We start from the raw sequence: 11,009 nt of genomic DNA, 5'->3' as shown, positions 1-11,009 counted from the left end.
AATACTGCTCTTTATTTTGGGTTTAATTTTGGTGAACATGCTGATACCGAAATGCAGCCATTGGAATGCATGTTTTAAATAAAGCAAGCAACATGATAACTCACTGATTCATTCATTTTGTGGTAAGAAAGCAGTTCTCATTTAAGAAAGACAATGGGACTTCTGTTTATATTTCTACCTACCCCGCCACATCATGTACTATGTATAATAGGCAAAAGACTATGTTGCAGCAGGAAGCGGGAAGAATGGTGATTGGGAAAGTTAATTATTTTGGCCCGTCATTCAATCAGATTCCCAACATTGGGATGAAAGTTTGCAATAAAGTTCCTAGAACCTTAAAGTTGGTTCAATCATCCCAGCAGCAGTTGTCAGAAAACCCTTTGGCAACATTGGTATGTCATGCACACTCATTATACTGTCGGAATTATGTTGTCTTTTCCAGTTACGTTCTATGTAAGCAAGAAATGCATGCCTTCAGATTCATGATTGTGCAGAAGTAGCATGTACCAGGTGCGGTGGTCATCTTCCAGTACTCGGCAGGTGGGGGGTGGTCGGGGGTGGGGGGGGGGGGGGGTCTCTCAAATCATTGAGGTCTTAGCACTGTCAAGGGTTGCAGTCAAATTTGAGCTGAAGGACATTTGTGGTTGGCTGATTCAGGGATGGAGGGAGAATGCTGAACAGATCAATCCCAAAAACATCCACCTCAATCATCCCATGCATATGTGAGGCTGATTCAAGTGAATCTTCCAGATCGACTATCAGTGGTGCTTCTAAAGAGGACTGACAGAGGGTGGCCCAAGAACAGTCACAGCCATGGCCAGTAGCTGTTGTGTATGTATGTTCATCCTATCTGTAAGAGAGTCACCTTTAAGGGCCCATCGTGTGTTGTGTGCATGTTGTGCACAATGTTGTGATAACTCTGCAATGCAGTTAGTGTGTTTGAGGTGTGTAAGCTGCTCACACACAAATTAGTTGATTTATTATAATCTGCTTCATTACTTATAATGTGGTGTACTGTTTTAAATAAACAAACCTATGGATTGAACCAGTCTCAGGTGAGAGTTTGTCAAACTGACATGGAAGCAATCTCATAAAATTGATGACAGGGTGGACAGTATCTGAAGGGTTGACAGATCTATTCCCTGGCCTCAAATTCAAAATGTAAAGCCCAGCTTTCAATCCTACATGTGGCATAACACTCATGATGCCACGACTGAGGATGCGACAAGATCATTTATCCATGAGCCAACATCCAGGAGACTGAGAGGGAGTGAAGTGCAATGTGTTGACATGGACACCATTATCAGTAGCATCTAGCAACATAATGAAAGGCAACCTACATGAGTGAGCTTAAAACATAGTTGCATATACATGTGATATAAAGTACAAAATGTCTTTGCTTTTCACTCTTTCCCAAGACAACTGAATATCCATCCAATGGGGAGGCAATGGCCTATGGTATTATCACTGGACTGTTAATCCAGTGACCCGGGTAATGTTCTGGGGACCCAGACTCAAATCTTGCCATAGCAGATGGTGGAATTTGAATTCAATAAAAATCTGGAATTAACGAGTCTAAATGATGCCCATGAATCCATTGTCAGTTGTTGGGAAAAAACCCATCTGGTTCACTAATGTCCTTTAGGGAAGGAAACTGCCATCCTTACCTGGTCTGGCTTACATGTGTGACTCCAGACCCACAGCAATGTGGTTGACTCTTAACTGCCCTTTGGGCAATTAGGGATGGGCAATAAATACTGACTATCACATGAATAAATATTTAAAAAACATTCATAGCTGAGGGGGAGATAGCCCTTCAACTGTTTTGTGTTGTAGTTTTCAATGACTTTGGTACGTGTCTGCTGGTGACCTGGGACCAGCATGCTGAGGGTCTCTCACATACCATACTCAGCCCTGACTTGCTGGAAGTGATGGTGTCACTGGGAGAGGGAGGTGCAGTGGCAAGGTAGCCTTGGATTGTCCAGGAGTGAACCCTCTGGGTTACCTGTCCAGTGCTGCTCCCCTCTGTCTGTGCTCATTGGCCCATTTTTGACTCTTAGAGGAGAAGGGACCCTGATGGGAGATTGAAGTGCCAAGCCCTCCTCTCACCCCACCATTCTTACAGTGCACCCAAGCCTTCAGTGATGGAGCGAATGTCTGAGCACATATCTGGCAGCTGTATCTCACATATCTAAGTGTTCTACTGGGCTTGGCAGTCACTACCCTTTCCATGGAAGCAGTCAAGTGTTTATGTACCAGAGCAACAAGAATAGACAGAGCATGGAAGAACTCCTCTAGGCTGCATGCTATTCTATTTATGGCCTCTGGCTTCACTTTTCTCCTGTTTGTATCTGCTTCTACATTAGGCCTCTTATAACTGAATCCTGAGGCTCACCATCTACAATGAGATTGGGCAGGGACCTGAATCTAACTAGGGCCCTGAACCTAATGGGGACCATCCACTCGCTCAGGTGAATGTCTCTGTGCTGCTGTGGGAGCAAGTGAACACCATGACGTGAATGCTCTGACCCCTGAATCTAGTCTTCGATCACCATTAGACTGTAAGACATAGAAGCAGAAGAATGCCATTCAGCCCATCAAGACTGCTGTGCCATTTGAAGGGATTTTAAAAAACGCAAGTTTTCCACCATCTTTTTTTGAAGCAGAATCAGGCCTCAAAGACTGATCACAAACAAAAACAGAAGTTGCTGGAAAAGCTCAGTAGGTGTGGCAGCATCTTTGAAGAGAAATCAAAAGTTAACATTTCATGACCCCTGGAAGGATTCTGTATAAGGGCGGTTGGATCTGAAGTTGGAACTTTGACTTCTCTTCACAGGTGCTGCCAGACCTGCTGAGCTTTTCCAGCTATGCTTGTTTTTGTGTCTGATTCACAGTACCCACAGTTCTTTCTGTTTTACTCAAAGATTAATCAGTTAGGCCTTATCCACCTGTAAAACAACTGTCAGAATTAAATTTTTTAGCTGCTTCAGAGCCCTGACCCCAGCCCTGACACCTTGGATCACAGACCACAATTTGGGAATAGCTGGAATAGACTCTGCCTCTTACCCTGGCAGAGTGCAAATGTTATCCTTGAATAAAAGCAATATACTGTGAATGCTGGAAATAAACACAGAGAAACTCAGCAAGCCTGGCAGCATCTGTGGAGAGAGAAACAGAACTAATATTTCAAGCGCTGTATGACTCTTCTTCAGAGTTTGGAAGAGCCACAATATAGCACTGCAGATCTTCTAACAGAGAGCCAGAGTCCTCTCCTGGGTTGCAGTCAATGTGCCCTGGTGCCTTTGAAGTAACAACACCATGACATTAATGCAAAGACAATGATTTCCTCTTTAGCCCTGACAAGCTGACAACAAAACAGGCCGAAGACCCACCCCTTCAGCAGCCCGGGTCCTCCCCTGAGCCCCCAACCCCACCCCAAGAGTAAGGGTCGCTCACTTGCACTCCCGCTGCCCAATTTCTACTGGAAGATTCTGTCCTGCCCAAGCCTTTCCTTTTTCCTTCGTGGTAGAGGTTTTGGCAGATTGAATGTGGAGTATGAAGTAAGCCACGCCCCTTCCCCATACCATTCCTGCTGTCTCTCACATTCTCTCTGACTGACTGAGGCTGTGGATTCTGCCATGATATCAATATGGGGCAAGGTAAGGAGGGAAGCCCCAAGAACTCAAGAACTACTTCACCCAATACAAAGACTGAATCAGTTACATGTATTGACAGCGATACACGTTAACACAAGACTATATCACACAAAAAAAACTTGTTTGAAGAATCCAAAAGGTTTGTACCTTGATGATTTTCAGGAATAGCATCAAAGGTCTTTGTCCAGTAAGGTGTGAAAATCTACACCTGTTTCCATAAAATCATCTGAATCTGTCTTGCCTCAGTTCACCTGCTACTAAACACTCACCAATAACTTTGTCACCTCAACAATCAATTATTTCAATGTATTCCTAATCAACCTTCTACATTGTACCTTTAACCATCTAAACCTATATGTGTCTTTCCCCCCATAAAGTTCCATTCACCCTTCACCCCTGTGCTCATTGATCTACATTAGATCACAATTAAGCAAAAGTTCAATTTTCAAATTTTCATGTCTGTTTTCAAACCTTTACTTGGATGTGGTCTTCTCCGGAGCAGATTACTGCAGATGCTGGAATCTGTACTGAAAACAACAAATGCTAGAGATCACAGCAGGTCAGGCAGCATCCATGGAGAGAGAGCAGGCTAACGTTTCAAATTTAGATGGCTCTTCGGCTGCAATCTTCTTCACCTGCACAACCATTGAAATCCCTGCTCTCTTCTAATAGTGGCTTCTTGAACATTCTGGACTTTAACTCTCTCCATCATTGATGTTGTCCAGTTGTCAAGTCCCTCTGCTTGGGATTGTTATGTGTTCTTGGCATCACTGGCTAAGACTGCATTTATTGCCGGGGAGGGGCTGGCACTATAAAGCATCAGCCATATTGCTGTGAGTTTGAAGTCACCCTGTAGGCCAGACCAGGCAAGGATGGCAGAATTGCTTCCCTGAAGGGTATAAAGGGAATTTCCTCTGCCTTCCTTAAGATTTCCCTTAAACTTTGACCAAGGCTTTGCTTGTCTACCCTAACGCAGATTAGTGTTAAATGTTGCTTTATCATGCTTTTTTGAAACACCATGGGATGATTTTTTTTTACTTACTTTTACTAGACATGAGTAAGGCCTCACAAGGCAGTGAAGTATTATTTTCATTCATGCATTGCTTATTTTCCAGAGGTTTCTGCCTGGTCATTTAATCTTTAAAGTTACAACATTTCCCAACATTGATGAAATACATATTTCCCAACTTGTGAATCATTTCCGGCTGTATGGGGTTGTGGCTGTGGACACTAAGTGAATGCCAAACCATTGTCAAGTGTCCTGCTTTTTTTGTACGGAGCATAAGGCTAATCCTTTTGGAGCAAGTTTGAAAGCTAGTCCTCTGTCCCATATTGAATGAAGAGACGTTTATGACATCAAATTCTGAAGATGCTTTTGCCTCATTGAAGCATGAGAGGGAATTGGAAACAAAAATAGAACTCCAGTTCTGAGGAAGGGTCACTCAACTTGAAACATTAGCTCTGATTTCTCTTCACAGATGCTGCCAGACCTGCTGAGCTTTTCCAGCAATTTCTGTTTTTGTTTCTGATTTATAACATCCTCAGTTCTTTAGGATTTTATTCTCAGAGAACTGGATACCAGCTTCTTTAAACAATTCTGTCACTCATCTGTCTTTCAATCGTATTCACTTTAGTAGCTATAAAGTGGAACTCGAAGTTAAGCCTTCATGCTGGCATTATAGACTTTGGAGTGTCTTCCTACCATGAGATCCAGCTCACTGCTGATGCCTGTGTATTTGATACCAGTACAAAGGCCAGCCAGTTAAGTTGCAATTGCCCACCTGGTCAAACAGTTTTATACTGATGAATTGTGTGTCAAAATTTCACCTATGGATGCTCCCACCAGCAAATCGCTTTTCAGGAAGATTGCCTTTGCTTTCTGTAAGTTTGTATGTTGTTAGCATTGTGGAGAGATTTCCTATGGTCACTTTTGCTCATGAAATTTTAATCTGCTTTTAAAATGTGCATCTCAATTTGATTAGATTTAGTGAGATCTTACTACCACTTAATGTGTTACTAACGATATTAACCAGAGGAAGTCTTCCATGATAGACCTCCACAAGACGTTAGAGGCAGCAGCTCTTATCTTTTGTGCTCTTAACAAACCAGTAAGAATGAAGTTAAAAATCACACAACACCAGGTTATAGTCCAACAGGTTTAATTGGAAGCACACTAGCTTTCGGATCGACGCTCCTTCATCAGGTGACTATCACCTGATTTTTAACTTTGTACACCCCAATCCAACACCGGCATCTCCGAAGTAAGAATGAAGCCAGTAACAGACAATCAGATAACAATCAATATTAATTGTAACAAGTTGTAGACTGTTTTTAAATGACTCTATTTTATAAACTTTTTTTTTAACAGCAAGAATCCCTTGTACTCTATAAGCATGAATTCCTTTCCATTGGACTGGTTATTTATTATTGAATAACATGTACTACTATGGAATGCAAATGAGCTCTGCTGAGCCCCACAATTCTGTTGTATAATGGAAACCTCCCAATTGATTACAATAAATAAGACGCAGGACAGTGCATAAAATGATAATCTTTCATGAAATTCAATTATTTTTTCTTCTACAATGTCACACTGTCACAGAACCAGAATGAACTTTAGTGTGATCCTGCAAGGTTTCTTTTTTTAACCTATGATTATTTACATACATGGACCTCCTTACACATTATCCCGACATCTGTAGGCATCGCCAACCATTTTATATTTGCACCTTACACCTAATAACTTCCATACATCCAGTATAGGTGGAGAACTAATAGGATCTGCCTTCTCATTAGCATGTTCGTCTCTCATAGCAATGCTGAGGCTTTGACTTCGAGAAGGTCTGAGAAAATTAATGGCACCTAGTGAAATCATTCTGACAGATGCCATATTTAATTTGAACAAAGGATCAGAAAGTGTAAAGTACAGTCAAACTTCCGTTGTTTTATATGAGACATCAGAAAGAACTAATGTCCTACTAAAGGCGATGTCTTGGTTTTCATTATCACTTAAAGTTAATCAAAAGCAGTTGTACCTCCGGCTGCCTGCCAGACACCATGAGACACCTTGTACACTAAACCACATGAATACAATGACTTAGAAAGGTCAACACCCTCAGTTCAGTCATTGAAGTACACGCTTTACAACCGGATGCTTGTAAGGTTTGAATACAAGGATTATTTGTCTGTCCTTTTCTCTGTTACTGCAAGCAGCTCTGCACATTACTTTTATTGGTCTGTAGTTGGTCTGCTAAATTATCCTCCTGCTTTTAGTAAGTTACTCTCTCTTACATTCAGAGTTAAATACACCTAATTTTCACAGAGGTTCTAATGACCTGTTCAGAATTGGTTCACAGTAATTATATTAGAAGTAAATTTTCTCAGAAAATAGATGCTATGAAAAAGGGAGATTGGCAACTTCCCTTCACACCAGAGTCATTCCCAGTTCGTTGATTGTGTAGCAATGTTGATAGGAGGTAAATAGAGGTCCACTTACTTTGACTTTGTGTTTGCACTAATGAAACTGGTGGAAGTGTCAGCATTTGCTATCATTGCTGTGAAAATGGCAGTAACTTTTCAGGTCTGCACATGTGCAGTTAAATTAAAACACAAGAGCTGTGGCCAATGTTTAAATGCAACCCATTGATTTCACTGTTCGATGTTCCTTCAGCCAACAATCAACTAAAAGTAATCAAATTGACGGAAAATTTTATGCTCTAAATCTCACAATAACAACCCTTGAATAATTTACATTTTTTGATTGAACTCTTACTGAGATTTTAGCATAATACTAATTTTACGATTACTAATGTAAAGTCTTTCCAGACTTGAAACCTAAATTTAATTTTGTGGAATGTCAAATTTCTCCATTATAAATTTAAAACATTTTTAGCATTTTTCAAATGTTACTTGCATTTCAGTTTCTATCATAATTCCTTTTGAATGCTACAATCAATTACATCACTCACTGTAAAATTTAATTCAAAGTGAAGAATATTAGTGAATCCTCTTTCGTGGTTTACTGTCTGTGACAGTACTTCAGTATGATTAGTTCATTAACCTGATAAGTTGGATCACTGTGCTGGCACTTTGATTTAGTGTCAGAGTCAAATAGCAAGTGAAATTCAAATTAGAGACTGCACCGGACCTTCTCTGACTTTGAAGTGAGGAGCATTGTTCCGCCACTGACCACAAAATTCAGCTCTTTAACTTAACTCTGTGTCACAATATTGTGAAGAACTATTAGAGGTGTAATTCAGAAATACAAGGACAATCAGAGGGTAGTCATCTTGTCTCTCTTGCCTGTATACTTCCTACAGCCAGTTATAAAGTTCTGTTGGCAGAAGCATGGAAACACTTGACCTTCGAACTGCGACACAGGGAAGCCTAAGGAGCAAAGGAAAAGCACCGAAAGACAAGATAAATTGTTAGATCAAATCATTTATAGATTGTTTTAGTCTGTTTCTGTGTTAGTCTAGCCAGTATCTTGAAATTGCTCATAATGACTTCAGATGAAGTGCAAACTTCCCTTTACAGATTGTGAGAGGGTTTCTAACTCTATCTTTTCTCTCTTGTGCCTCAGAGGTGTTACGTATGGCATGCACTAGTGCAGAAAAGATATAAAGCCAGTTACAGGTTACATTTGATGTTGGGATTGCAGGGTCATTGTGTCTCCTTTTCGCTCCCTTCCTCAATCAAATATGCTTTTCACTTGTTTCCACCATGCATTTGAGAATCCTTTATGTCCTCATTGGCCCTTCTCTCTAGTCATCTACTTGTTCAATTCAGTCACGAGCCTTACTCCTCTTTTCGACTCCACTCAATTCCTCAATCCTATATCCTCACTTTTCCATGCCACTCAGCTTATCCATAAACTTTGTTCAAGACCCTCTACTCTCCCTTATTCCCACCCAAAGATGGGTGAAAAGAGACAAGAAACTGCCAGAACTTCCTATTTTTCTTGCCTTGTGTCTTTCTTATACATTCCTTGAAACAGCATTACTTTTCGAACCTGATCTCCATCATCTGCTGTTCTCATTTTCTTCTGACTTAATTTAAGCCAAGCCAATCACTAATTGATATCATATTAAAATTAATTTAGCATGACATGAATTGTCTCTTTCTGTTTTTCATTCTGTCTCTCATTTCCTTTCTACCATCAGCTTTTCTTCCTTGATTTTATTGATTCATGTTCTAAAATGTAAAGAATTAAAATCAATAGCTTCAAGACGTGAGTGATCAGAACTAACGATCAATCTTTTCTCAAACATGACCTCTTCACTTAAAAAAAAAAGCAACTTTACCTCAAGGGTCTTCAAATTTGACCTCTTATTTTACAAAATGACTCCAAGTCATTATCCATCAGAAGATAAAATGAATCCCTTCAGTAAAGCTGGCTAAGTATTCCTGCTACATCTTGGGAGATAATCACATTGCACATGCTCACTATGCACAAAACAAATCAGATTGGAGTTCTAGCTTTGGTTAAGAATATTTCAGGAAATTTTCGCAAGAAGGGTAACCACGTTTGGGTACATAGAAGAGTCATAGAGTCCCTACAGCATGGCAACATGCCCTTCAACCCAACAAATCCACACCGACTCGCCGAAGAGTATCCCACCCAACCTATTCCCCATTGCTCTACATTTACCCTCTACTAATGTGCCTAATCTGCACATCCTTAGACACTATAGGCAATTTAGCATAGCCAATTCACATAACCTGCACATCTTTGGACTGTGGGAGGAAACCGGAGCACCCGGAGGAAACCCATGCGGACACGGGGAGAATGTGCAAACTCCACACAGACAGTCACCCAAGGCTGGAATTGAATCTGGGTCCCTGCCACTGTGAGGCAGCAGTGCTAGCCACTGAGCCACCGTGCCGCATGTAGCTAAATCTTTATAAAGTAAAATTTGGTCCACTCAGACATCATGGTTTCACTGGATTTGAAGGCAACTTTATAAAACATTGGTTAGGTTACAGATGGAGTACTGTGTGCTATTCTGATCACTACACTATAGGAAGGATATGATTGTACTGGAGACAGTGTAATGGAGATTCACCTGGATGTTGCATGGGATGAAAAGTCTCAGTTATGAGAGAGACCGGAAAGACTGGGTTTGCTTTCCTTGGAGCAGAGGAGGCTGATTTAGGGTCTGATTGAGGTATACAAAATTACTTCAGAAAGATGCCAGGCTTAGTGGGCTGAAGGGCCTGTTCCAGTGCTGTGCTCTTCTTTGTTCTATGAGTACCTAACATATCATGAATGGTGCTGAACATTGTCCATAGAAAAATTAATGATGAGATTACCCCATAGCAGACATGTTTAAGACCCGAGAACATAAGTTTAGGGTGAGGAGTAAGTGGTTTAGGGGAGATCTGAGGAAACATTTTTTTCACCCAGAGGGCAGTAGAAATATGGACTGTGCTGCCTGAAAGGGGGTAGAGGCAATATTTAAGAAGCATCTGCAGGGAGAGTACTTAAAATGCCAGAGCATAAAAGGGTAAATGGGATTAGTGTGGTTTGTTGTTTAGTATAGACATGGTGGGCTGAAGGACCTGTTTATATGCTCTATGACTCTATGAACTATGCAGCCATCAGGTAAGGCAATAATTTAGAATAAAAGCAAAGTGCTGTGGATGGTGGAGATCTTACCTTTGATTTGTGCATATATGTGTTGCATTATTATTTCTTCTCATGTTTAGTAAAAAACAAACTCACTCCTTGTTAACTCAAAAAAGCCGATTCAATCGACTCCTATTTAAATATAAATTCATTTAGCCTGGGACAAAGTTTTGCCAATGGTTGGGATCCTTAACCTGGTTTCAACCAACCAAGGAGCAGGTGAAAAAAGAAGGAGAACTAGTTCATCAACCATCATCTGAAAGCTTGACAATGCTGGGTCTTCCATCTGAAAGTCGAGAGTGTGGTGCTGAAAAAGCACAGCAGGTCATGCAGCATCTGAGGAGCAGGAGAATTGATGTTTCGGACATAAGCCCTTCATCAGGAATCTGATTCCTGATGAAGGGCTCTGGTCCGAAATGCCAATTTTCCTGTTCCTCGGATGCTGCCTGACCTGCTGCACTTTTCCAGCACCACACTCTCCACTCTGATCTCCAGCATCTGTAATTCTCACTTTCTCCTCTTCCATCTGGAACTGTAGCAACTTGAGGAAATTCACCTGAGGTCTGGATACAACATTTGCCGAACACCAGCTTTCCCACAAAAACCTTCTAGGTTACCCAATTGGCATGGGGTTCCCATGTCACTGATAAAATAGCACATGGACAAAATGAGGCATTTTATTGGCCACTTAAGGGCCTTGAGCCCAAAGACTCTATGGGCTGCCT

The sequence above is a fragment of the Chiloscyllium plagiosum genome, chromosome 1, assembly GCF_004010195.1.
Source record: "Chiloscyllium plagiosum isolate BGI_BamShark_2017 chromosome 1, ASM401019v2, whole genome shotgun sequence".
Taxonomy (NCBI): domain Eukaryota; kingdom Metazoa; phylum Chordata; class Chondrichthyes; order Orectolobiformes; family Hemiscylliidae; genus Chiloscyllium; species Chiloscyllium plagiosum.
Note: the sequence above shows the minus strand (reverse complement) of the source record.